We start from the raw sequence: 27,685 nt of genomic DNA on the forward strand, positions 1-27,685 counted from the left end.
GTCTTCAGCCCAGAAGGTTCTATTTCTCCCCCATGAAAAGCTCAGGCCTCGGGTCCAGCACCTCCAGCTCAGAGGGCCTGGGTTCTCTCCCCCTCTGCACACCTGCATCCAGCTAGTGTCTGAGTCCTGGCCCACGGAGGTGGTGAGGGCAAGCGTGACACCCTCCCCTCTCCTAACCCCTGGGCTCCCCACCCCCACATTCTCCTCACTCTTTTCCTGCGTCCCATCTTCAGGAGCCCCTCCCTGCCCCCAGGCCCCTCCTCCAAACCAGCCCAGGCCTAGCCCAGTCAGTCTCTCTGTCCCTCTCCAGAGATCTATTGTAGCTCACACAATTGGTGACACAGTGTGGGTGTTCACAGGCTTAGTTGTGCGAACCACGAGGGATCAGCTCAGCTAATTTCCTGGGCTCACTATTCTACATACGTTCTCCCATTAACTGCCCAACAAAATTGCTACTTAGAAAACAATTTTTAAAAATTGTGGTAAAATACACTTCACATAAAATTTGCCATCTTAACCATTTTTTGAGTGTGCATTACAGTGGTACTGAGTCTGTTCACAAACTGCCATTCCTTAACCTGCTGAGCAGTAACCCCCCACCCCTCTTAGCCCCAGCCCCTGGCAGCCACCATCAGACTTACTCTTTTTATGAATTTGACTACTCTAAGTGCCTCAAGTCATACAACTCAAATCATACAGCATTTTGTCTTTCCGTGACTGGCTTACTTTGCTTAGCTCACTGTCCTTAAGGTCCATCCATGTTGTAGCTTGTGTCAGAATTCCCTTCCTTTCCAAAGGCTGGATAATATTTATTCCACTGTATGTATTAATGTATAGCACATTTTGTTTATCCATTTATCCTTAAATGAACACTTGGGTTGCTTCCACATCTAGCTTCTGTGAAGGATGCTGCTATGGACATGAGTGTACACATATCTCCCCAAGACCCTGCTTTCAGTTCTTCTGATGTATACCCGCGAGTGGGATTGCTGGGTCATGTGGTCGTTTTCATTCTGTTTGAGGAATCCGCTCTACTGTTTTTCTTGTAAAATGGTTTGAACCATTTTACATTCTACATTAGTTTTAATAGTTTTTTGGTGGCTTTTTTTTTGGTGGGAGATTTAGGGTTTTCTACATGTAAGATCAGACTGTCTCCAAACAGAGACAATTCTACGTCCTCGTTGCAGGCTGAACGCTTTTTGTTCCTACCTCTTGCCTGATGATCTTTCTAGAACTTGCAGCACTATGTTGAAGAGAAGTGGTGCAAGTGGGCACCTCCGCTTGCTCCTGGTCTTAGGGGACACACCTTTACCATTTCATGCTGAGTGGGGTGTTCATCACGGCTTTGCCATACGTGCTTTTATCATGTTGAGGTAGTTTCCCTCCATTCCCAATCTGTCAAGTGTTCTTACCATGGAGGTTGTTGAATTCTGTCAAATGCTTTTTCTGCATCAGTTGAGATGACCATATGGTTTTCTCCCTCTTTGTTTTGTTGATGTGGCTGTCCCCCAGGGTAGCAATCCTGTAACTTCCTGTCTTCAAGACCTAGCATTCTCAAACTCTTTAAATTTTGCCAAACTAGTAGTCTGAGAAGGTATTTGTAGGTGGTTTTTTTTTTTTTTTTTCAAGTATTAGTCCTGGGTCAGTTTTATCCTTTGCAAATGTCTTTCCGCAGACTATGACTTGTCTTTAACTAACAAAAGCTTTTGTTTATTTATTTCTGGCTGTACTGGGACTTGATTGCTGCTCGGCCGGCTTTCTCTGTTTGCGGCGAGTGGGGGTTCCTCTTCGTTGTGCGGTGCTTGGGCTTCTCAATGCGGTGGCTTCTCCTGTGGCAGAGCCCAGGCTCTAGGCTCATGCGGTTCAGTTCTTGTGGTGCACCGGCTCTAGAGTTCAGCTTCAATAGTTGCTTCGCGGGCTGCAGAATCTTCCTGGATGAGGGATTGAACCTGTGTCCCCTGCATCGGCAGGCAGAATCTCATCCACTGCACCACCCGGAAAGCACAGCTTGTTTGTTTTAATGAAGTAGATAGACTTTCTCAGCCTTCCCTTATGGTTCATGTTTTCTGTGTTTCAAGAAATTCATCCCTATCCCAAGAGTGTGGCTTTTCCTTTTTTCCTTTAGGATTTTAACCCATCTAGAAGTGACATTTCTGCATGGTGAAGGTAGAGAGCCAATTTCGTCTTTCTGTGTGACGGGTCACTGTCCCAGCAACACGCAGTGTATTGTCTGGCCTTTCGCCACTGTTCTTGCACCTTCTTTTAGCTGACTGTGATATCTGGGACATGTGCACAAGGCCCTGGTAGTAATGGTTGCCTCCCAGGAGGTCAGCTGGCTGGTTGAGGGAGAGATGTGAAAAGAAACTTATTTTTCTCCGTTCACCCTTCTGAACCTTTTGAGTTTCATTTGAACTAATCAGTAAAATAAAAAGAATGGTTTATTTAAATGACTTAAAAGGAAATACCTTTCTAACATATGTGTGCAAGTTGCTCAGTCATGTCCATCTCTTTGAGACAGACTTCTCTGTCCATAGGATTCTCCAGGCAAGAACACTGGAGTGGGTGGCCATTCCCTTCTCCAGGGGATCTTCCTGACCTGAGGATCGAACTCAGGTGTCTTTTGTCTCCTGCACTGACAAGTGGGTTTTTCACTACTGAGCCGCTGGGGAAGCCCTGGAGCAAGGTCACCATATCCCACGAGTCACCCCATTTGCTTCTCATGGGTTCCAAGTGTTTCAGACTTCCCTGGTGGCTCAGACAGTAAAGCGTCTGTCTATAATGTGAGAGACCTGGGTTCAATCCCTGGGTTGGGAAGATTCCCTGGAGAAGGAAATGGTGACCCACTCCAGTACTCTTGCCTTGAAAATCCCATGGACAGAGGAGCTTGGTGCAGGCTACTATCCATGGGGTCGCAAAGAGTCGGGCATGACTGAGTGACTTAACTTTCACTTTTCACTTTCCACTTTCAAGTGCTACTATACTTGTGTTAATTAATACAGTGTTAGAGTAATTTTGGGCTTCCCTGGTGGCTCAGACAGTAAAGATTCTGCCTGCAATGTGGGAGACTCAGGTTCAATCCCTGAGTCGGGAAGATCCCCTTGGAGAAGGAAATGGTAACTCATTCCAGTATTGTTGCCTGGAGAATCCCATGGATAGAGGAGCTTGGTGGGCTACAGTCCATGGGGTTGCAAAGAATTGGACATGACCGAGAGACTCACACACACACACTAGAATAATTTAGGTGACAGTAGTGATAAAGAATCTGCCTGCCACTGCAGGGGATGTAAGAGACATGGGTTCAATCCCTGAGTCAAGAAGATCCCCTAGAGGAGGAAATGGCAACACTCTAGTATTCTTGCCTGAAAAATCCCATGGACGGAGGAGCCTGGTGTGCTGCCGTCCATCGGGTCGCTAGGAGTCGGACACGGCTGAACGACTTCACTTTGACTTTTCACTTTCATGCATTGGAGAAGGAAAAGGCAACCCACTCCAGTGTTCTTGCCTGGAGAATCCCAGGGATGGGGGAGCCTGGTGGGCTGCTGTCTCTGGGGTGCACAGAGTTGGACACAACTGAAGTGACTTAGCAGCAGCAGCAGTGATAAAGAATCTGCCTGTCAGTGCAGGGGATATAAGAGACACGGGTTCAATCCCTGGGTCAGGAAGATCCCCTAGAGGAGGAAATGGCAACCCACTCTAGTATTCTTGCCTGGAAAATTCCATGAACAGAGAAGCCTGGTGGGCTATGGTCCATGGGGTCGCACAGAGTTGGACATGACTGAGCGTCTTAAGTGAGTGAATGTGGATAATTTACTGCTTTCTCCCGTGATTGCTTTGCTCGTGGGCCGATGCATCATTTCCACTGTGTTGTGGTCTTTGTGGCCACCAGGTTCTCCCTGCATTGGAAAGCAGGAGGTGGTCTGGTGACTGGCCACTAAAAACTTCACAACTCTTGGTTCAAAAGCCCACAGGCTGGGGCCAAAAGGGAAGATGTATGCAATCTTCGCTCCTGGTTCTGGATTCTCTCTGCCAGTACATCCACTAGGGAAAAGTAACAATTTGGGTTTGTTTTTATCAGCTGTGGCCTGATGGACAGGGCTGACAATGCAGAGAAGAGAGCTCAGCCCTTGAACAAACTGTAGACACCTCAGCGTTGGGTGGGGCATGGAGGCAGGGCAGGACCAGTGCATAAATGGGTGGAGGGCATGTAGTGCCGGGAGCCAGCACAGGAGAGCCCACCCTTGACAAGGTCATGTGGAAGAGAACTGTTAAGCAAGGCTTCAGGACTCGAGGGGCTCCCTAGGCTTTCTCGAGCATCTACCTCAAAACCAGAATCTGTCTGTTTTACTATTTCATGACTTTCACCAACTCCTCTGACATTAACAGGGGGATATTCCTGACCACCTTTCTCTGGAGAAAATCAACTTAGAGCTATAGCTAATAAGTCTCCTGGACATGAGAGGAATATTTCAAATCAAACCCCCTCTGTTAGCATTCTAGCTTGGCAGGTCTATCCAGACTCTTGCAGCTACGCATATGATTATTCACAGCCTCCCAACTGTGAGAGGCATGGAAAGCCTAAAACATAGAGCCTTTTAAAGAGTTAAAAGTTATTAGAGCAGTGCTGGTGTAGGATTTCATTATTGGGCCAATGCTTGTTGCTAAGTTCCCATATCTCTTATCCACTGTGCACCTCGGAATGCATTAGTTAACATAGTTAGAATGTAAGAAAAACAAGTATAGCCTTGAAATTAACCACATCAGAACTTTGAGCTAATTGGTTCTTTCTTGTAACTCACTGCACCTTTGCTTTGTGAAAAATGTAACTCTGTTTAGCATTTTCTCAGGCTGACATAGATTAGAAATATAAAGAAAAGACACTTAGAGGGAAAATAAGTTTTCTGGTTGAGCAGCCTTTATCAAAAGAGGGTGGTAAAATGTTCACAGGCCTCCAAGGTCAGAAGATACTGTACCCAACATCATTTGTGGGAAAGGTATGCAGGAAGAATCCTGGTTTCGATAAGGGCAAAACTGCTGGAATGTTTGGGCTGACTTTGTGTGACCTTGCATCTTTCATTTCCCTCTATGTATAAGGCAAGGTATAAAAGTACATTTTAAAAATAAAGCTATTGGGCCTCGCTCACTGAAGCAGCTTGGTCTCCCCGTGTCAATCATTCTCTCTCTCCATCTCCCTCTCTTTTTCGGGCTGATCCCTTGGAGCATAGAGGCTCCCTGTGTTCACTCATCTGCCTGGGTTTCTAAGACCTGAACGGGAAGACGTTCTGCGTCTTCACTCCCTCGGGAGACTGGGAGGGCACCTATGGCCTCCGTGAACAGGGCAAACTTCTTGTCTCAGAGTTTTATTGGCTTTTTATGTAAACCAAGGAATATCAGCCTCTTTCTCTCCTCTATTTTCTTATCTTCAACATTCTTTCCTTATCTCTCTCTAAATCAATCGCTGACACTGTTTTTCCTTCGGATTTCCCTGGATCCTGCGGGGGCTGGACCCTGGCAATGTAGAGCCCTAGAAGGCAGAAGTGAGACTGAAGCCAGAAGGCACTGCTCTCCCGGTGGAAGCCCGGGTCTGTGGACATCCCCTGGGCAGCTTGACTTCCCGCTCATCATCCTGACACCACAGCCCATGGAGACTGCAAAGGTTCCGCCCACGGTCCTTTTTCTCCCTCTCCTCCATCGCCCTGGTCCAAGCCCGAGGCCTCCGTTGCCACTGCCACAATGCAGCCTCCATGCGGGTCTGGAGGTGGCTTTCTCCAGCCATGCTCAGGCTCATCAAGCCTGCGCTTACAGCCTTCTGGTGGGCTCTCCTCCCCAGCGCTGCCCAGCTGCCCTGCCCACCCTACCCTCATCTCAGGGTCTCACCACCCTTCCTTCCACTCCTTGAGCAGAGGAAGTATGTTCCTACGTCTGGGCCTCTGTGCTCTCCCCACCTGAACACTTCTTCCTGGGGACTCAGGCACCTGATCTCTCAGAGACCTTCCCTGACAAACCCGCCTCCCCACTTCACTTATTTTTCTCCCCATCATTTCTCATGGCTTTTCACTTTCTTCAGTTGAAAATCAGCTACTTATTCCCTGACCGTCCAGTTGTTAAGACTTCATCTTCCAGTGCAGGGGCTGTGGGTTTGCTCCCTGGTCAGAGAGTTAAGATCCCACATGCCAAGGGGCCAAAAAAAAAAAAAAAAAAAAAAGCAGGAAACAGGAGCAATATTGTAATAAATTCAATAAAGACTTAAAAAATGGTACACATGAAAAAATCTTTCAGAAATAAAATTACTGGTTTAATGAATATGATTACTATTTACAGGGCCTCCCCAGTGGCGCAAACAATCCACCTGCCAAAGCAGGAGCCACAGGAGATGTGGGCTCCATCCCTGCATCGGGAAGACCCCTGGAGAAGAGAGTGGCACCTCACTTCAGCCTTCTTGCTGGATAATCTCATGGACAGAGGTGGGCTACAGTCCATGGGGTCAAAAAGAGTTGGACATGACTGAAGTGACTTAGCATGCATGCATTACTAATTACTTGTTTAATGAACATTTGCCTTCTGGGACGCCTGCCTTGTTCTGCAAGCCTGCAACACCCCTGGCACAGAGAGGTAATAGTTGCTGAGTAAGTAAAGGAATCTTAGCAGGTAACATGGTGAGATCCTTTGAGAAGCCAGCCCAATTCACAAAGCGTCGCTGGTCATTCATGTTTCGACACACCAGAACTGGGCTTCCCCAGTGACTCAGATGGTGAAGAATCTGGCTGCAAAGCAGGAAAACTGGGTTCAGTCCTTAGGTTGGGAAGATCCCCTGAAGCAGGGAATGGCAGCCCACTCCAGTATTCTTGCCTGGAGAATCCCATGGATGGAGGAACCTGATAGGCTACAGTCCATGGGATTGCAAAGAGCTGGACATGACTGAGTGATTAACACCCACACATGTGGGCGTGCACACGCACGCACGCATGCACACACGTGCGAATTAGTCTGCAGTTAACGCAATCAGCGCTGGAGCTGCCTTAGAGCAAGTGCTTGCAGCTGCGCCCTGGGTTGGAAACTTTGGGCCTCTGAACAGGATCTGGAAGTGCCACATTCTGAAACATCTGAAGTCTGCTTTATGGTGTGTGCTGCCTACACAAGGCTACCCTACTTTCTAAAATCTTCCATCGGCATCATCATTTTCTCTGTTGATGTACATTTCCTCACCCTTGGAGATCAGCCAGAATTCCATCCACAGGCTCTCATTTTGCCCTTGAAGTGATGTCTGATGTGATGCTCACACGTGGCGAGAAACTTCCCTGCCCTTGTCTGTGTCTGTGCATTCACCTTCTGCTTCTTCTCTAATTGGTGCCTCTCAACTCCAGGTACACACCTGCGTGGCCCCACCACCTGTCCTTCCTGCACTCTGAGGCTGGTGTCTTCCCAGGGCTCTCCTGGCACGTTATGTCTCCCACAGTAATTATTTATTACCCTTGGAACAGGTCTAGGAGCTTTTCCAGGAAGGAGCAATCTTAATCATCTTTCTATCCTTAAGGCCTACAGTGCACATGTTTGATGAGCAAGTAGTGAGTGAATGCGTGAATGACCAAGTGTGTGGATAAGTGAGGGAGTGAATGAATGATCCGTCTTCCTGGCTGTCATGGTGTCCCTCTGGTGGTTCTGACCCAGGACAAGCAGGGGAATAGATGCGGGTGGGCAGCATCTTCCTTTGTCCTTTGAGGCTGATGCTGGAGGCAGCCTACCCACGTTCACCCCCACACGCCTTCTTCTTTGCTCAAGACCCAGATTTTGTCAGGTCCCAGGTCCCTGAAAGCTCCGTGACACCTGCGCAGGCTTAGTGCTTCCCAGCCTTTCCTGAGCCAGAAAGGGTTTGGTCTGCGGGTGTTTTACAAGGTTTAAAGATTCTTTTTTAGTATTTATTTATTTGGCTGTGCTGAGTCTTAATTGCGGCACATGGGAGCTTCAGTCTTTGTTGGGGCATGCAGGATTTTTAGTTGTGGCATACAGACTCTCAGTTGCAGGCATGTGGGATCTAGTTCCCTGACTAGGAATCAAACCTGGGCCCCCTGCTTTGAGGGCACAGAGTCTTGGCCAGTGGACCAGGGAAGTCCTTAAAGATTCTTTTGAGAGTGGACACAACACATGGATGCACACGCGCACACACACACACACGCGGGGAGAGGAAAGGCAGAATTTTTTGTTACCTAAAGCTCCAGATGGGAGAAGGCCTCCAGGCAGGGCCAGTCTGGGGGACCCAGCACCTAGGGGTAGAGAAACAGTCAGCTGGAGCTGCGGGAGCAGCCTGGGTGTGGCAAGTGGGTGGGCCTAACTAGATTTCACAGGCTCCCCATGGACTGGCTAATCTGAATGACTTGGCATTATAAACCCCAGGGCCTAGGGCCTACCCCTGGTTGTCCCGTACGTGTGGCACCTGGTCACAGGCCGTGAGGCAGAGCCTGATAAGGGAAGTGGCTGGAGTGTGGACTTGATCAGCTGCTCAAGAAAGTGAAATGACAAGCCTCTAACCACGGCCTCAAAAGTGGGTCAAGAGAGTGTTCAAAACAAAGCTCTATTGCAACTGAGCCCTTTAATGGGAGTTCCACAGTGAGTTATGCAGCCATAAAGCACCTGAGCCGCAGGGACAGTGAGACAACGGTCGTTTTTCTACCTCGGGGCGGGAGGTCCAACCAACACCTCCTTCCTCGGAAATAGCCCGAAACACACAGAGAAATCAGGGTCCTGCCCCAAAGGACGATTTAAAACAAATGACTCTGGAGATAGGACAAGGTTCTGGATAAATGCAGGTTCTTCTGGAGACACAGAGGAACGACCAACCCAGAGAGTGCTGCTCGGTCAGCCGCATCTCCCCTGTGGCTCTAAAGAGGGCCGCCCGAGGGCACGTGCGGTCCTGGTGCTTGGCCAGCGAGCACCCTTCACGTGGATGTTCTCGCGCTAAGGATGCTCGGGCGAGGGGAGAGTCCCAATCACAGAGCAGCAGCAAGCCCAACCCAGGAGCCCCAGCTCTGTCTCAAGCCCTCTCCTCTCACCATGGTCTAGAACCAACAAATAAATCGAGAGCGGCCTCCCTACAGAGCTGTCCAAGGGCCAGCGGTCAGGGCCACGCCATCCTGCTCACAGCACCAATTGTTCTCTGAGACTTAAAGGTCCCTTTGATGGTGCCCAGCACAAAGGTCCTCAGATAGATGAAAGGCAGACTCTTTGTTACTTACAGCTCCAAACCAGAGCAGGCTGCCAGCAGGGCCACACAGGCGCTCACACCCGCGGACCAGGGACCAGGCAACCATTGCTGCAGGGGCCACTCATGTGTGGCAAGTGGGGTAGGGTCACCTAGGTTTCTCAGGCTCCCTGTGGATGGGCTAGCTTGAGTCACTTCTCGTTTCTTCTGGAGTCAAATCCTAGGCTTCCCATCACAGTCACGATGACCCCACCATCCTGGCTCTCCCACTGCAGAGCACCACCCCTCCCAACCACGGCCTCTGATGTGTGGGAACTGGACATGTACCAGCTATGTACACACAGGGTGTACACGCACACCTCTTGCGACCGGCTCCAGGGAGCCCAGCTGGATGAGAGGCCCTGGAATGTGGTTTGGGTTTCCAATACTCCACAGCTGGCACAGGACTGGCCATTGTCAGCATGTGCTGGGCTGTGCCACTGGTCACTGAGTGCCCTTAATCCTCCTCCGGGTGGAAGACTGGAGCCCACGAGCCCACGGCGGGACTGACTCAGGGCGGGCTGGGCCCTCAGCCCTGAAGCTCTGCTGTTTCTAGCAACGTTGCACAAAGTGGTTACGGGGCGGTGTGTCCCAGCTCCTGGTCCCTAGAGTGGCTATTGTCGTATCTGGCGATCTCAGGAAGGGGCCTTATGGCCAGCGCTGGGAGGGCTGCTGGATGTGGGTCACACACTATGAGTGCAGGCCCACTTCTGTCACTGGAGGCTGTGTCAAGTCATTCTGCCTCCTTCCACACCCAGAAGCCTCAGTCTCCTCACTTGTCAAGTAGACACACTTGTGGTTCCACCTCTTGGGCTGCTAAAGGGTTAAGCCAGCCTTTCCTACCTGGAGCTCATCCAGGTGCGTGTGTGCTAAGTCACTGCAGTCATGTCCAACTCTTTTGTGACCCCATGGACTGTAGCCTGCCAGGCCCCTCTGTCCATGGGATTTTCCAGGCGAGAATACTGGAGTGGGTTGCCATGCCCTTCTCCAGGGGATCTTCCCAGCCCAAGGACTGAACCAGTGTCTCTACATCTCCTGCATTGTTAGGGGGAGGGGCCAAGTGCAACCTAGTAGAAGTTGAGAGGCTGGGTTCCGCACTTGACTGGGACTTGGAGGATGTTAGGGTGCAGATACGCAGCTGTGCGAGATGGAGAATGTTCTAAAAAGTTCAAGAACAGAGACCAGAGTGGAACCAACTTCACGGGAGTGAGTGTGGCACTGTGAGGTCATGGGTACCTGATGGGGAAACCTGGAAAGGGCTCCTGAGGTCAGCTTGGCAGCAGTGTCATGGCTTTAGGTCACACTAGAGATCAAATTGCCAACATCCGCTGGATCATGGAAGAAGCAAGAGAGTTCCAGAAAAACATCTATTTCTGCTTTATTGACTATGCCAAAGCCTTTGACTGTGTGGATCACAATAAACTGTGGAAAATTCTGAAAGAGATGGGCATACCAGAGCAGCTGACCTGCCTCTTGAAAAACCTATATGCAGGTCAGGAAGCAACAGTTAGAACTGGACATGGAACAACAGACTGGTTCCAAATAGGAAAAGGAGTACGTCAAGGCTGTATATTGTCACTCTGCTTATTTAACTTCTATGCAGAGTACGTCATGAGAAATGCTGGGATGGAAGAAGCACAAGCTGGAATCAAGATTGCTGGGAGAAATATCAACAACCTCAGATATGCAGATGACAACACCCTTATGGCAGAAAGTGAAGAGGAACTAAAGATCCTTTTGATGAAAGTGAAAGAGGAGAGTGAAAAAGTTGGCCTAAAGCTCAACATTCAGAAAATGAAGATCATGGCATCTGGTCCCATCACTTCATGGGAAATAAATGGGGAAACAGTGGAAACAGTGTCAGACTTTATTTTTTTGGGCTCGAAAATCACTGCAGATGGTGATTGCAGCCATGAAATTAAAAGACGCTTACTCCTTGGAAGAAAAGTTATGACCAACCTAGATAGCATATTCAAAAGCAGAGACATTACTTTGCCAAGAAAGGTCCGTCTAGTCAAGGCTATGGTTTTTCCTGTGGTCATGTATGGATGTGAGAGTCGGACTGTGAAGAAGGCTGAGCACCGAAGAATTGATGCTTTTGAACTGTGGTGTTGGAGAAGACTCTTGAGAGTCCCTTGGACTGCAAGGAGATCCAACCAGTCCATTCTGAAGGAGATCAACCCTGGGATTTCTTTGGAAGGAATGATGCTGAAGCTGAAGCTCCAGTACTTTGGCCACCTCATGCGAAGAGTTGACTCATTGGAAAAGACTCTGATGCTGGGAGAGATTGGAGACAGGAGGAGAAGGGGACAACAGAGGATGAGATGGCTGAATGGTATCAGTGACTCGATGGACGTGAGTCTGAGTGAACTCTGGGAGTTGGTGATGGACAGGGAGGCCTGGCGTGCTGCGATTCATGGTGTCGCAAAGAGTCGGACACGACTGAGCGACTGAACTGAACTGAACTGAGCTGAGGGACACTTTGGCCGGACAGACAGGGAGGCTCTCATGGGAACCCCCAGGCATACATGTCCTACAGCTTGGTGATGCAGTGGTGGAAATCAGTTACAAGACCCTAACTGTGGGCTCACATCTCAGGGTAACAGGCTGAGAGTTGGAAATGAGAAGGAGTTTAGGGGGGACCCAGAGCTGATTTCCAGGGGAAGGGAGTGGGGACAATCTACTTCAAGTTCAGGCCTTGGAGCTTGCTTGAAGAATCCAACCTGCGACCGCACAGTCTGAGGGACACAGGAGCTGGAGTCAGATTTGAGCCTGGAAAGTCCAGTGAGGGAGGGACTGGCTGGTGGCCTGCTCCCCTGCTGGAGCCCAAGTACGGGCGATGTGGGCTGTGGGGTGGCGGGGGGGGGCAGGGATCTGGGGGGATGGCAGCTAAAGGGGTAGGGGGTGGGGATGTCAGTGAGCGAGGGCCCTGGGGTGGCCTTGCCTCGGGTGGGAAGGGGCCACCCTGAGGGACTGGAAGGACAGGAGGCCAGGCCAGGAAACACAACCTTCCTCACTTAGGGTCTGCGAATCATAGGTGCGCTGCAAAGCCCTTGAATCGGGGGGTGAGGAGTGAACTGAAGGGACAGAGGAAAATTAAAATGCAGGGACCTCCCTGCTGGTCCAGCGGCTGAGGCTCTGTGCTCCCCACACAGAGGCCCCGGGTTCGATTCCTGGTCAGGAAGCTAGAGCCCACACGCTGCAACTGAGACCTGAGACAGCCAGATAAATAGACAGACATTAAAAAAAGATTAGAATGCAGCTGCTTTTCAATCGCCCTGCACAAACGCTCATGAACGTGTCTGTGGGAAGGGCTGGGCTTGCTAGGAGGTATAGAAGCTACTTTATTTCCTCCTTCCTCACCCTGCCCTTCAAACACCATGCAGAGTCCTTCTTCTCCTGACTCCTGGTTGAAATCTCAGCTTCTCTCCTCACAGCCTTGTTGTCCAACAAAAAGATAACACGAGCAAGCCACATTGCTGCATGCTTAACTCTAACATTCTAGTAGCCACAGTAGAAAGAGCAAAATGGGACAAGTAGAGTTAATTAATTTTAATAATGTATTTTATTATAATGGATAATGTATGAGCCACCTGATGTGAAGAGCTGACTCATTGGAAAAGATCCTGATGCTGGGAAAGATTGAGGGCAGGAGGAGAAGGGGATGACAAAGGACAAGATTGTTGGATGACATCACCGACTCAATAGGCATGAGTTTGAGCAAACTCCAGAAGATGGTGAAGGACAAGAAAGCCTGGCATGCTGCAGTCCATGGGGTCGCAAAGAGTCGGGCACAGCTTAGTGATCGAACAATGATAACAATGTATTTTATTTAACCCAGTATATGTAAAATATTATCATTTAAACGTAATGTAAATACGTTAATGTAAAATAGGAGATGTTTTACACTTTTTCCCCATACTAAGCCTTTGAAATGCACTGTTTTTAAACATTTTATTTTTTTTTATGGTTTTCTTGGCTGTACATAAGCTTTTTAGTTTGATGTAGTCCCGTCTGTTAATTTTTGCCTTCATTGCCAGTGCCTTTGGAGTCCGATCCAAAAAACTACTGCCAGAAGCAAGGTCAAGGAGCTTACTGCCTATGATTTCCGCCAGAGGCTTTATGGTTTCTTCATCCATTTTGCCTTAGCCTCGTGTGTGTGGTGTGGGGCAGGGATACAGCTTGGTCCTCTTGCACATAGCTCTCCAGTTTTCCCAGCACCAGTTATTGAAGAGACTGTCCTTGCCCTGGTCTGCATTCTTGCCTCCTTTGTTGTAAATTAACTGACCATAAACTTATGCATTTATGTCAGGGCTTTATGCTATTCTGTTGATCCATGTGTCTGTTGCTAAAGAAACCAGAACAAATGAACAAACAACAAAACTCATAGCCACAGAAAACAGATGAGTGGTTATCAGAGAGCCTGGGCCTATGGGGAGCGCAAAAGGGGCCAATCGTGTGGCGACAGATGGGAGCCACACTTTTGTGGTGGTCACTTTGCAGTGCACATGAATGTCGAGCGGTTATGCTGTGCCCCTGAAGCTAATATAATGTTCCTATCAGTTTTATGTCAATTAACAAAGTGAAGTGCAGTATGTATTTTACAATCCCAGATTATCTTTATTCAGACTGGCCTCATTTCAAAAGTGCAATAGCCTCATCTGACTCTCAGATATCAAGGAATGGTTTTGTTCCCAGGTATTTAAAAAATCCGGTCCAGTCTGGAACCTAAAGCTGTGATTTATTCAATTCAAAAGTCCCTTCCCCACCCTGGACAAATCTGGGCTTAAAAACCAGCAGTAGAAGAAGGTGTGTGTGTCGGGGATGGGGAGAATAGGTGGTCTTCCACTGATAGGTGGTCTTTCTGCCCCTTTGCTCCATCCCTCTTCCTCTGCCCAGGGCTAGGGGCCAGGGATGATTAGAGGTCAAGGACAGAATCTTGGACAGTGTGTCTCTGACATTGTACCTGCCAGAGTAACATCCTAAACTGCCTTCTTCCATCCTGAGCTTCTATGCTGGGGAACAGTCTCCTGTGGTTCCCCGATGCTTGCACTCAGCTCGGGGCTGCTGGCTGTCCTCCGCTCCTGGATTCCCTTTGGGGAGGTCACCTTACCTCTCCAGGTCTCCCGAGCCCTTCAGAGATGCCCATTCCTGTGACTGCCCCAGCGGCCCACCTGCGGGGCAGTGCGCACCTGCCATTACTCTCCCATTTCGCTCGGGGAGCAGCGCCAGCCCTTTCTTGCTCTTAGGCGCTCCAGGGACAAATCTGGTGCTGCTCCCTCATGCCCACTCCCCCACCCCCAGGGGACCCACCCAAGTTCTCTGGCGACGCCCTTGATGCCCATTTGTTTGGTCTGCAATTACTGTCCTCCCTTACCCTCTACCTTCAAAGTGGATAACAGAGAAAAATAGTGACAGAGCCTCCCTTTGCTGAAACCTACATGATTGGATTTCCTGTCTCTCTATGGAGACGCCAAGACCCCCTTATCAGCCTGTGACACTTACAAATACAGTCAGGAAGGGTGCGCCCGCACCAAAATATTAACATTGGCAGTCCCCAGGTATAAACATTCCAAAGGATTTTTATTTTTGCATCTTGGAATTTCTTATTATATAAATGCCTGAAATTTATTATTTTATTATAACTTTAAAAATCATAATAATGAGATTATATAATAATAATTAAATTATAATTTAAATTTATTATAATTTTTTGAGAACACCAATGACTCTGGGAGTTAAGTAAGATAAGAATATGAATATTTAAAGAAAGCATGCATCGAGAGTGAAGTGCATATCAAGTGTTTGTGTTCCAGGTCTGTGTGCACATGTGTAAACAGGATGCTGTGTATTTGGAGAGGAAAGCTTCTCTGCTCCCCTCCCTGACTCTGTTCTGCGTCATCTCCCAGGCTCCTCGCTGGCTGCTACTGTTTTGTTACCTTTTCCAGGGGCAGAATCTGGCCGGACGTTGGAAGGTGATGCAAGGAAAGAGGGATTGTTCTTTAACTTCTGTGTCTAGAGGTTGTGTGGCTGCTGCTGCAGCCCAGCACTCCAGGGGCCTCGGGGGTTCCCCTGGAGCAGGGGTCCCCTTGCAGCAGCATCCATAGCAATGCCTCCTGGCGTGGCCACCTTCCCTCTCTGCTCCCCTGGCACTTGCCCCCTGCAGTTATAGTCTCTGAGTTACCTCTCATTCCCCTTTTCTCTCTTCAGCCCTTTAAACCATGTGCAATGTCAACTCCAAACTGGCACTTGCCATCCACCTCTACAAGGATTAAATCATGTGCTGCCGCAGCTGCTGATTTTCAACACCCCCTGAAAGGAGTTCAAGGTGGAGAGCAGGAATGAGGCACTCTGTACTCAGGGGGAGAAACTGGCAGGACAGGTCTTCAGATAATTAGATACTTTCAGGAGCTGATTTTATGAGCCCAGTTCTTATATCTCCCCATATCTGTTGTTGTTCAGTTGCTAAGTCGTGTCCAACTCTTTGCGACCCCATGAACTGCAGCACGCCAGGCTTCCCTGTCCTTCACCATCTCCCTGCCCCATATCTAGAAAAGCTCTAAATCCTTCATGATGATGTTTCTCCTGACTAGCAGAAGCTTCATGAGACTAGTAGAAACCTTTTGCAAAATATGTGCTTGATTGCATGTACTTCCCCTTCACCAAAATCAGATATATACTGATATTTCCTCCCTGTCTCTTGGGAGCAATTTCTTAGAGCTATCTGAGGTGCTGTCTCCTGGCCATAGTCCTCATTTAGCCCCAAATAAAAATTAACTTGCAACTCTTGTGCATTTTTTTAAGTTGACAGAAAAACTTTCCTGAGTTAAATCCCATCTCTTTGAAACACCTAGCAGGGCTTCATTTCTCCGCACTGGACTCTGGCTGTTCCACAGTCAGCCGAGTGCTTTCCCATCATCAGCCCATGAAGCTACGTGAATGCACCATCACGGTCCACTCTGTACCTCCTGGCTGGGTTCTCCACTGCCCGGGGGGACCAGGTGTGTGGTTGTAACATGGCACGCTGAAATCCCTTGGACAGAGCACCCTGATGGGCTACAGTCAAAGGTATAATCATAGTGCCACAAGGAGTCAAACCTGACTGAAGCAACTGACTGTGCATGATTTAAATTACCATGGAAAAGAATTGGAAAAGAATATGTAGATAGGGGCTTTCCTGGTGGCTCAGACAGTAAAGAATCCACCTGCAATGTAGGAGACTCAGGTTCAATTCCTGGGTCAGGAAGATCCCCTGGAGAAGGGAATGGATACCCACTCCAGTATTCTTGCCTAGAGAGTTCCATGGACAGAGGAGCCTGTGGGCTACAGTCCATGGGGTCATGAGAGAGTCAGACATGACTTAGTGACTAAACCACAAAAACAACATAATGTTTATGTGTATATATACAAAACTAATCACCCTGCTGTACACCTGAAACCTACACATTTACATCAACTATAAAAAATTTTTAAACAAAAACTATGATTCTCTAATAAATACTTCTAAGCGGACCAATAGAAACTTTACCTTACTACCTTCTAAATTTAGCACACTCATTTACTATGAAACAAATGGTTTACCTGACTTATGAGTCCTTTATAACCACACTCACTCCCCGACTGCCCCACCCTCTCCTCAGCCCCTAGTCCACTGATCTGTTCTTTATTTCTACAATGTTGTAATTTTAAGATTATTTTTTTATAGAATCATACGTAATATTTGGGGATTTTCAAAAAACTCCACATAATTCTCTGAAAATTTACCCAGGTTGTTGTGTGTATTAATTATTTCTTCTTTCTAATTACTGAGCAGTGTTCCATGGTATGGATGTACTACTCTTTGTATAACCAGTCACCCGTTGAAGGTATCTGGGTGGTTTCCAGTTTGGGGCTGGTACAAATAAAGCTGCTGTGTGCACTCATGGGCAAAGATTGGTGTGAATGTAAGCCTTCGTTTCTCTGGCCCCAGTGCCCAGGAGTACAGTCACTGAATCATAAAGTGATCGCACACTTAGTTTCACAGAGTGCTAAGCCATTTTACATACACGCCCATCAACAATGTGTAAGTGATCCAGTTTTTCCGTATCCTTGCCAGCGTTCGGTGTTAGTCATTGTTTAAAATTTTAGCCTTCTTGATAGGTGTACGGGTTTAATGAGCATTTTTCCACTGGTGAATGAAGAAAAACAACTTTGCGTGTGTTTATGGGACACTTGTATATAATTCCTTTTTTCTTTCAGATCTTCTGTCCACTTTTGAATGCAGGTCTGTCTTTTTACTATTGAGTTATGTAGTACGAGTTTATGTAGTCTAGATGCGAATCCCTTATGAGAGATATAACTTGCAAACACCTTCTCCCACTCTGTGAGTTGTCGTTTCACTCTTTCAGTGGTTGTCCTCAGCAACTTCCTGGAGGTCCAGTGGATAAGAATCTGCCTGCCAGCGCAGGGGACACAGGTTCGATACCTGGTCCGAGAAGATCCCACATGCCGCAGGGCAGCTAAGGCCATGTGCCACAGCTAGAGAGCTCTTGCTCTAGAGCCTAGCACTGCAACTACTGAGCCCGTGGCTGCAACTACTGAAGCCCTAGCACATGGAGCCTGTGCTCGGGGACGAGAGAAGTCACTGCAATGAGAAGCCCACGAGCCGCAACTAGAGAGTAGCCCCTGGGCGACAACAAAGACTTAGGACGGTCAAAAGTAAGTAAATAAATAAAAATAAAATCCTCTGAAGCCTAAATGTGTTTAATATTTAGCCAAGCCAGTTTCTCTCTTTCTTTTTTTTGCTTGTAGCTTTGGTAACATGTTTAAAACTTCATTGCCTCATTCAAGGTCATGAAAATTTACTCCTACGGCTTCCCTGGAGGCTCGGAGGTTAAAGCGTCTGCCTGGAATGCGGGAGACCCAGGTTCGATCCCTGGGTCGGGAAGATGCCCTGGAGAAGGAAATGGCAACACACTCCAGTACTCTTGCTTGGAGAATCCCATGGAGGGAGACGCCTGGTAGGCTACAGTGCACGGGGTCTCAAAGAGTCGGACATGACTGAGTGACTTTACTTAACTCACTTATGTCTTCTTCTAAGACTTTAGCAGTTTTAGCTTTTATATTTAAGTCTTTGATTCATTTTGTGCTAATTTTTGTATCCAGTGCAAAGTAGGGATTCAAGTTCATTCTTTTGCATGTAGATAAAGCTCAACATTCAGAAAACTAAGATCGCAGCCAAGAGGAGCTACCCCACGTCCGAGGTCAGGGGCAGCAGTCTAGAGTGCCAGGCTGCGACGGTGCAGGAACGGCCGAGAGGAGCTACGCTGCGTCCGAGGTCAGTGGCGGCCGGGAGGAGCCACCTCGCGCCCGAGACCAGGGGCGGTGACCCTGAGGAGCCACCCGGAGCCCGAGGCCAGGGGCAGCAGCTGGGAGGAGCAACCCCAGGAGCGCTGGCTGTGCAGGCACAGGAGGGCCTAGAGGAGCTATCCCACGTTGAAGGTCAGGAACGGCGGTGGTAAGGAGATGCCCCTCGTCCAAGGTAAGGAGCAGCGACTGTGCTTTGCTGAAGCAGGCGTGAAGAGATAACCCACGCCTAAGGTAAGAGAAACCCAAGTAAGATGATAGGTGTTGCAGGAGGGCATCAGAGGGCAGACATACTGAAACCATACTCCCAGAAAACTAGTCAATCTAATCACACTAGGACCACAGCCTTGTCTAACACAATGAAACCAAGCCATGCCCGCAGGGCAACCCAAGATGGGTGTGGTGGAGAGGTCTAACAGAATGTGGTCCATTGGAGAAGGGAATGGCAAGCCACTTCAGTATTCTTGCCTTGAGAACCCCATGAACAGTATGAAAAGGCAAAATGATAGGATATTGAAAGAGGAACTCGCCAGGTCAGTAGGTGCCCAATATGCTACTGGAGATCAGTGGAGAAATAACTCCAGAAAGAATGAAGGGATGGAGCCAAAGCAAAATAATACCCAGCTGTGGATGTGACTGGTGATAGAAGCAAGATCCGATGCTATAAAGAAAAATATTGCATAGGAACCTGGAATGTCAGGTCCATGAATCAAGGCAAGTTGGAAGTGGTCAAACAGGAGATGGCAAGGGTGAACGTCAACATTCTAGGTATCAGTGAACTGAAATGGACTGGAATGGGTGAATTTAACTCAGATGACCATTATATCTACTACTGCTGGCAGGAATCCCTCAGAAGAAATAGAGTAGCCATCAAGGTCAACAAAAGAGTCCGAAATGCAGTACTTGGATGCAATCTCAAAAATGACAGAATGATCTCTGTTCATCTCCAAGGCAAACCATTCAATATCACAGTTATCCAAGTCTATGCCCCAACCAGTAATGCTGAAGAAACTGAAGTTGAACGGTTTTATGAAGACCTATAAGACCTTTTAAACTAACACCCAAAAAAGTTGTCCTTTTCATTATAGGGAACTGGAATGCAAAAGTAGGAAGTCAGGAAACACCTGGAGTAACAAGCAAATTTGGCCTTGGAATGCGGAATGAAGCAGGGCAAAGACTAATAGACTTTTGCCAAGAAAATGCACTGGTCATAGCAAACACCCTCTTCCAACAACACAAGAGAAGACTCTACACACAGACATCACCAGATGGTCAACACCAAAATCAGATTGATTATATTCTTTGCAGCCAAAGATGGAGAAGCTCTATACAGTCAGCCAAAACAAGACCAGGAGCTGACTGTGGCTCAGATCATGAACTCCTTATTACCAAATTCAGACTCAAATTGAAGAAAGTAGGGAAAACTGCTAGACCATTCAGGTATGACCTAAATTAAATCCCTTATGATTATACAGTGGAAGTGAGAAATAGATTTAAGGGCCTAGATCTGATAGATAAGAGTGCCTGATCGACTATGAAATGAGGTTCATGACATTGTACAGGAGACAGGGATCAAGACCATCCCCATGGAAAAGAAATGCAAAAAAGCAAAATGGCTGTCTGGGGAGGCCTTACAAATAGCTGTGAAAAGAAGAAAGGTGAAAAGCAAAGGAGAAAAGGAAAGATATAAGCATCTGAATGCAGAGTTCCAAAGAATAGCAAGAAGAGATAAGAAAGCCTTCTTCAGTGATCAATGCAAAGAAATAGAGGAAAATAACAGAATGGGAAAGACTAGAGATCTCTTCAAGAAAATTAGAGATACCAAGGGAACATTTCATGCAAAGATGGGCTTGATAAAGGACAGAAATGGTATGGACCTCACAGAAGCAGAAGATATTAAGAAGAGGTGGCAAGAATACACAGAAGAACTGTACAAAAAAGATCTTCACGACCCAGATAATCATGATGATGTGATCACTAATCTAGAGCCAGACATCTTGGAATGTGAAGTCAAGCGGGCCTTAGGAAGCATCACTACGAACAAAGCTAGTGGAGGTGATAGAATTCCAGTTAAGCTATTTCAAATTCTGAAAGATGATGCTGTGAAACTGCTGCACTCAAAATGCCAGCAAGTTTGGAAAACTCAGCAGTGGCCACAGGACTGGAAAAGGTCAGTTTTCATTCCAATTCCAAAGAAAGGCAATGCCAAAGAATGCTCTAACTACCGCACAATTGCACCCATCTCACATGCTAGTAAAGTAATGCTCAAAATTCTCCAAGCCAGGCTTCAGCAATACATGAACCGTGAACTCCCTGATGTTCAAGCTGGTTTCAGAAAAGGCAGAGTGCCAGGGTCCAGCCCCGGTGGATCCAGGGAATTCGAAGGGTGGACGGCGTCGGCGTGGAAAAACTTGTTTATTTATTAAAGTAAGATTAGATTAAGAAATTATAGTGTAGTAAGAAGATTAAGTGGAGGAAGAGGGCTGAATAGCTTGGTTTACGCGGAAGGCCAATAAAATTCCAGACAAGGAATTTGCACCATCTACGTTGGGCCACCGGCGCCCGCTTGAATATCTAAGGGTGCCTCGCCTTAAGCTCCCTTTCTCGCGGATCTTAACAGCCGGGGCAAGTAAGTAGACGTGGAGAGCCTCCGCGCTCCAGGTGGAAATTCAGCCCGAAATTAAAGTAAAGAGCAGAGAGGAAAGAGAGAGAAGAAGAAAGAGAGAGAGACACGGGGGAGCCAGAGTGTCAAGAAACCAGGCCGGGAGACTAGTTAGAGAAGCTGGTCCAAGAAGCTGGCCCCTGGCCCCTGGAGCTGGCCCCTGGCCCCTGGAGCTGGCCCCATCCTTTATTGTTCAGAAGGCCTTTATACTTTTGATAAAACACAGAGATCAATGGGTAACACAAGATTATGTAGCGTTCGCAGCTCAGACTCTTTCCGTACATCATTTGGTATACAAAAGGTCTCAGGTGATTTACATTATCTTCTGGCCAAGAGGCTTGTTAACACTTTTGGCTCTCTTCCTTAATGAATGTTAATCTTGTTTCCCCTGAAGTGTTTTTCTTTAATCTACATCTCCTTAAAGCATTAACATTAAAGTTACATCTCTATAGAACAAAGGTGCAGTGGGACACAACAAAGAGGGTACTTAACTCAAAGATCTAATGTTGCTAACACAAGGTCTACTACTTGTTTTTCTAACTATATCTACAACTAAAGGATGTGAAAATTTGGCAGCAAATATTGACTTAACAAATGAAACCTTTAATCAGTCCTATTCTAAAGATTTTGACTCCTCGGAAGCTCCTACATTCCTAGGATGTTTTAAGCTTCCTGTGCCTCCTGCGGTCAGGAGGCCTCAAACAATCACACGCGCAGCTGTACGAGTCCTGCAGGCAGGCTAAAAAGCCATCAGAGGGTTTTTTGGATTGAAACACTCTTTTAAATGCAGAAGACTAAAGCCCTGAATTGACTTTTTCCGGAAAATGTCAGAAGAGTAGAAAAGCAGAGCACAAAAGCCGGCAGATTTTTGCTGGGGTACATGCTTAGGAATTTCCAGAGGGGTCCCTGAAGTCTGAGCACGCCTTGCGTATGTCAGCTTCCTTCCTCATGACCTTGTCACGGGCGGGATTCCTCACACTGGCTCCCGGCAGCAGAGGAACCAGAGATCAAATTGCCAACATCCACTGGATCATTGAAAAAGCAAGAGAGTTCCAGAAAACATCTATTTCTGCTTTATTGACTATGCCAAAGCCTTTGACTGTGTGGATCACAAGAAACTGGAAAATTCGGAAAGAGATGGGAATACTAGACCACCTAACCTGCCTCTTGAGAAATCTGTATGCAGGTCAGGAAGCAACAGTTAGAACTGGACATGGAACAACAGACTGGTTCCAAATAGGAAAAGGAGTACGTCAAGGCTGTATATTGTCACTCTGCTTATTTAACTTCTATGCAGAGTACATCATGAGAAACGCTGGACTGGAAGAAGCACAAGCTGGAATCAAGATTGCCGGGAGAAATATCAATCACCTCAGATATGCAGATGACACCACCCTTATGGCAGACAGTGAAGAGGAACTCAAAAGCCTCTTGATGAAAGTGAAAGTGGAGAGTGAAAAAGTTGGCTTAAAGCTCAACATTCAGAAAATAAAGATCATGGCATCTCGTCCCATCACTTCATGGGAAATAGATGGGAAACAGTAGAAACAGTGTCAGACTTTATTTTGGGGGGCTCCAAAATCACTACGGATGGTGACTGCAGCCATGAAATTAAAAGATGCTTACTCCTTGGAAGAAAAGTTATGACCAACCTAGATGGTATATTCAAAAGCAGAGACATTACTTTGCCGACTAAGGTCCGTCTAGTCAAGGCTATGGTTTTTCCTGTGGTCATGTATGGATGTGAGAGTTCAACTGTGAAGAAGACTGAGCACCAAAGAATTGATGCTTTTGAACTGTGGTGTTGGAGAAGACTCTTGAGAGTCCCTTGGACTGCAAAGAGATCCAACCAGTCCATTCTGAAGGAGATCAACCCTGGGATTTCTTTGGAAGGAATGATGCTAAAGCTGAAGCTCCAGTACTTTGGCCACCTCATGCAAAGAGTTGACTCATTGGAAAAGACTCTGATGCTAGGAGGGATTGGGAGCAGGAGGAGAAGGGGACGACCGAGAATGAGATGGCTGGATGGCATCATGGACTCGATGGATGTGAGTCTGAGTGAACTCTGGGAGATGGTGACGGGCAGGGAGGCCTGGCGTGCTGTGATTCATGGGGTTGCAAAGAGTCAGACACAGCTGAGCGACTGAACTGAACTGAAGATCGTGGCATCTGGTCCCATCACTTCATGGCAAATAGATGGGGAAACAGTGGAAACAATAGTTGACTTTATTTTTCTGGGCTCCAAAATCACTGCAGATGGTGATTGCAGCCATGAAATGAAAAGACACTTACTCCTTGGAAGGAAAGTTACGACCAACCTCGACAGCATATTAAAAAGCAGAGACGTTACTTTGCCAAGAAAGGTCCATCTAGTCAAGGCTATGGTTTTTCCAGTAGTCATGTATGGATGTGAGAGTTGGAGTATAAAGAAAGCTGAGCACTGAAGAATTGATGCTTTTGAACTGTAGTGTTGGAGAAGACTCTTGAGAGTCCCTTGGACTGCAAGGAGATCCAGCCAGTCCATCCTAAAGGAGATCAGTCCTGGGTGCTCATTGGAAGGTCTGATGCTGAAGCTGAAACTCCAATACTTTGGCCACCTGATGTGAAGAGCTGACTCAATGGAAAAAACCCTGATGCTGGGAGAGATTGGGGGCAGAAGGAGAAGGGGACGACAGAGGATGAGATGGATGGATGGCATCACCGACTCAATGGATATGGGTTTGGGTGGACTCTGGGAGTTGGTAATGGACAGGGAGGGCTGGCGTGCTGTGGTTCATGGGGTCTCAAAGAGTCGGACACAGCTGAGTGACTGAACTGAACAGACTGATCAGTAGTCAGCACTGTTTGTTGAAAACACAATTCTTTCTCTGTTGAATTATCTTGGCACTCATGTCAAAAAACAATTGACCATAAATGTAAGGGTTTAATTCTGGATTTTCCATCCTGTTAGTTTGATCTGCTTGTCTAACCTTTTGCCAGACCCACACTGTACTGATTATTATACTTTGCATTTAGTTTTAAAATTGGGAAATGTAAATCTTCCAGCATTGGTTTTTCTTTTTCAAAGTTGTTTTGCTTATTCAGGGTCCTTTACATTTTTGTATGAATTTCGGGGTCAGTTTTTCAGTTTCTACAAAACTGCCACTGGGATTTTTGATAACGATTGCACTGAGTCTGTTGGTTAATTGCAGGAATATTGCTATCTTTTTTTTTTCTTCAGGTCTCTTAAAATTTCTTTCAACAATGTAAGGAAATTATAAGCAAGGTGAAAAGACAGCCTTCGGAATGGGAGAAAATAATAGCAAATGAAGTAACTGACAAACAACTAACCTCAAAAATATACAAGCAAGTCCTGCAGCTCAATTCCAGAAAAATAAATGACCCAATCAAAAAGTGGGCCAAAGAACTAAATAGACATTTCTTCAAAGAAGACATACAGATGGCTAACAAACACATGAAAAGATGCTCAACATCACTCATTATCAGAGAAATGCAAATCAAAACCACAATGAGGTACCATTTCATGCCAGTCAGAATGGCTGCGATCCAAGTCTACAAGCAATAAATGCTGGTGAGGGTGTGGAGAAAAGGGAACCCTCCTACACTGTTGGTGGGAATGCAAACTAGTACAGCCACTAGGGAGAACAGTGTGGAGATTCCTTAAAAAAAGGGAAATAGAACTGCCTTATGACCCAGCAATCCCACTGCTGGGCATACACACTGAGGAAACCAGAATTGAAAGAGACACGTGTACCCCAATGTTCACCGCAGCACTGTTTATAATAGCCAGGACATGAAAGCAACCTAGATGTCCATCAGCAGACGAATGGATAAGAAAGCAGTGGTACATATACACAATGGAGTATTACTCAGCCATTAAAAAGAACACATTTGAATCTGTTCTAATGAGGTGGATGAAACTGGAGCTGATTATACGGAGTGAAGTAAGCCAGAAAGAAAAACACCAATACAGTATACTAACGCATATATATGGAATTCAGAAAGATGGTAATGATAACCCTGTATGCGAGACAGCAAAAGAGACACAGATGTATAGAACAGTCTTTTGGACTCTGTGGGAGAGGGAGAGGGTGGGATGATTTGGGAGAATGGCATTGAAACATGTATAATATCATATGTGAAACGAATCGCCAGTCCAGGTTTGATGCATGATACAGGATGCTTGGGGCTGGTGCACTGGGATGACCCAGAGAGATGGTATGGGGAGGGAGGAGGGAGGGGGGGTTCAGGATTGGGAACACATGTATACCCGTGGCGGATTCATGTTGATGTATGGCAAAACCAATACAGTATTGTAAAGTAAAATAAAGTAAAATTTAAAAAAAAAAAAGGTAGTTTCCAGTGTGTACAAGTCTTGCAATTTTAAGTTAAATTTATTCCTAAGTATTTTTTTCCTTTTTGATACTATTTTACATGGAACTGTTTTCTTAATTTTATTTTGGATTGTAAATTGCTAGGGTACAGCCAGCAATCACTTCTAATGGACTTTTGATTAGCATGTGTTTTCAATTGCAAACTTAGTTAAGGAACCATCTTCTGGCATTGAAAACTGCGTTTGTAAGTTTAACAGATGTGTTTTCCTTAAGTATTTCAGTGGTCTGATAACAAAGTCATTTTGAATGAATCTGGAATATGATGAAACGTATTCTCTTAAATGTTCCAGCACTGTTTATAAACTTAGATTTCAGCCTAAACCACAAATTTAAAGCAACTACACACCAGACCATGAGTCCCCAGTCTCTACTTGCAAAAAAAAATTCCAGACATGAGATCCCTTTTTGACATCCAGACCTTAATACTGAACCATTTCTGAATTCATGCCTAGTTCTTCTGATCTGAGTATCTGGGTGCCTGCTGGGAAGAACAGTTCCTGCCCCAGTTACCTGCAGACCTTGGGGGCAAATGCACTCACTCAACTGAGGAATCAATTAACGGCCTAGATCAGGAGCTGATTGTAGCCAGTTCAAACAAACAAGCTTACCCCGCAAAGCATGTACATAAATGCAAGAGCAAGGTTTTTTTGGAAAACATATTCTGGTGTTTCATACCAATTCCACACTTAATATCTCCTCCAAATTTATCTTTATCATAATTGTTTATAAAGATAACGTAATGAATTTTTTTCCACTAAGCCCTATATAGTTATTCAGTTTATCCCAATGCGCAAAAAGTTGTATTATTTTCTGTGTTCCGTCATGTGGGACTCCCCTGGTGGCCCAGTGTTTAGGACCTCGCCTTCCAACTTGGGGAATGCGGTTTTGATCTCTAGTGGGGGAGCTAAGGTCAGACATGCCTCTGGCCAAAAAGCCAAAGCATAAGACAGAAACAATATTGTAACAAATTCAATAGAGACGGTACAATTGGTCCACATCAACAAGTCTTTTAAAAAAAGATTGGGAAGTAAAATGTAAGTAGGTTCTGCCTGTGTGCCTGTCAACTGCCTGTCACCTTGCTTCTCACCTGACAGCTGAATACCTGGCTGCCAATATTTGCTAAGGAAGGAAGGACCTCTGTCTTTCATTTACACTTTCAGCCAGTCAGGTCAGTCCCCAGTCCTGTCTAACTCTTTTCTACCCCTGGACTGCAGCACACCAGGCTTCCCTGTCCATCATCAATTCCTGAAGCTTGCTCAAATTCATGTCCATCAAGTCAGAGATGCCATCCAACCATCTCATCCTCTGCCATCCCCTTCTCCTCCTGCTTTCATCCTCCTCCTTTCAATATTTCCCAGCTTCAGGGTCTTTTCTAATGAGTTAGTTCTTCGCATCAGGTGGCCAAAGTATTGGCGTTTCAGCTTCATCAGTCCTTCCAATGAATTTTCAGGACTGATTTCGTTTAGGATGGACTGGTTGGACCTCCTTGCAGTCCAAGGGACTCTCAGGAGTCTTCTCCAACACCACAGTTCAAAAGCATCAATTCTCCATGCTCAGCTTTCTTTAGTGTGAATTTATTTATAACGTGGTATTTCACTTCTCAGTGGGACAGGAAAGCCAAAGGTTCTGTTTACACTGCACCAGTAAGAGATGCCTGTGGGGCTGGCTGGTTTCAATCACACAAGTGTTTAGCTTAGACCCAGAGCTGCAGAATACTCTGAACTGATTCAGCACCAAAAACAGAAAGTTTGTCGATTTGGGGCAGAGGACTCCACATGCCTTGGGACTCATGACTGCATTTCAGGCCAGAAGGAAACCAGCAGCTCTGTGTGGGAAGTCCAGCACTTTGCAGACAAGGTTTCTCCTCCCTTGTTTTTTCTCCCTTTCTTTCTTTTCTGTAATTGAAATATAGTTGATTTACAAAATTATATTAGTCTCAGGTGTACAGCACAGTGATTCAGCATTTTATAGATTTTACTTCATTAAAAGTTATTATAATAAATGTATATTATACAACATAGTATATACAGAAGGACTATACAAAAAAGATTT

The 27,685-nt window shown here is 46.5% G+C and overlaps 1 long non-coding RNA gene across 1 annotated transcript; it reads left to right on the forward strand.

The window, feature by feature from the left end:
• Positions 1 to 17,351: 17,351 nt before the first annotated feature.
• LOC132659604 (uncharacterized) lies at positions 17,352 to 25,545 on the forward strand. Its single transcript, XR_009600191.1, has 3 exons — positions 17,352 to 17,929; positions 18,062 to 18,231; positions 18,415 to 25,545. It is a non-coding gene; the product is annotated as an uncharacterized LOC132659604 (long non-coding RNA).
• Positions 25,546 to 27,685: the final 2,140 nt, after the last annotated feature.

The sequence above is a fragment of the Ovis aries genome, chromosome 3 (assembly GCF_016772045.2).
Source record: "Ovis aries strain OAR_USU_Benz2616 breed Rambouillet chromosome 3, ARS-UI_Ramb_v3.0, whole genome shotgun sequence".
NCBI classification, from domain to species: Eukaryota; Metazoa; Chordata; class Mammalia; order Artiodactyla; family Bovidae; genus Ovis; species Ovis aries.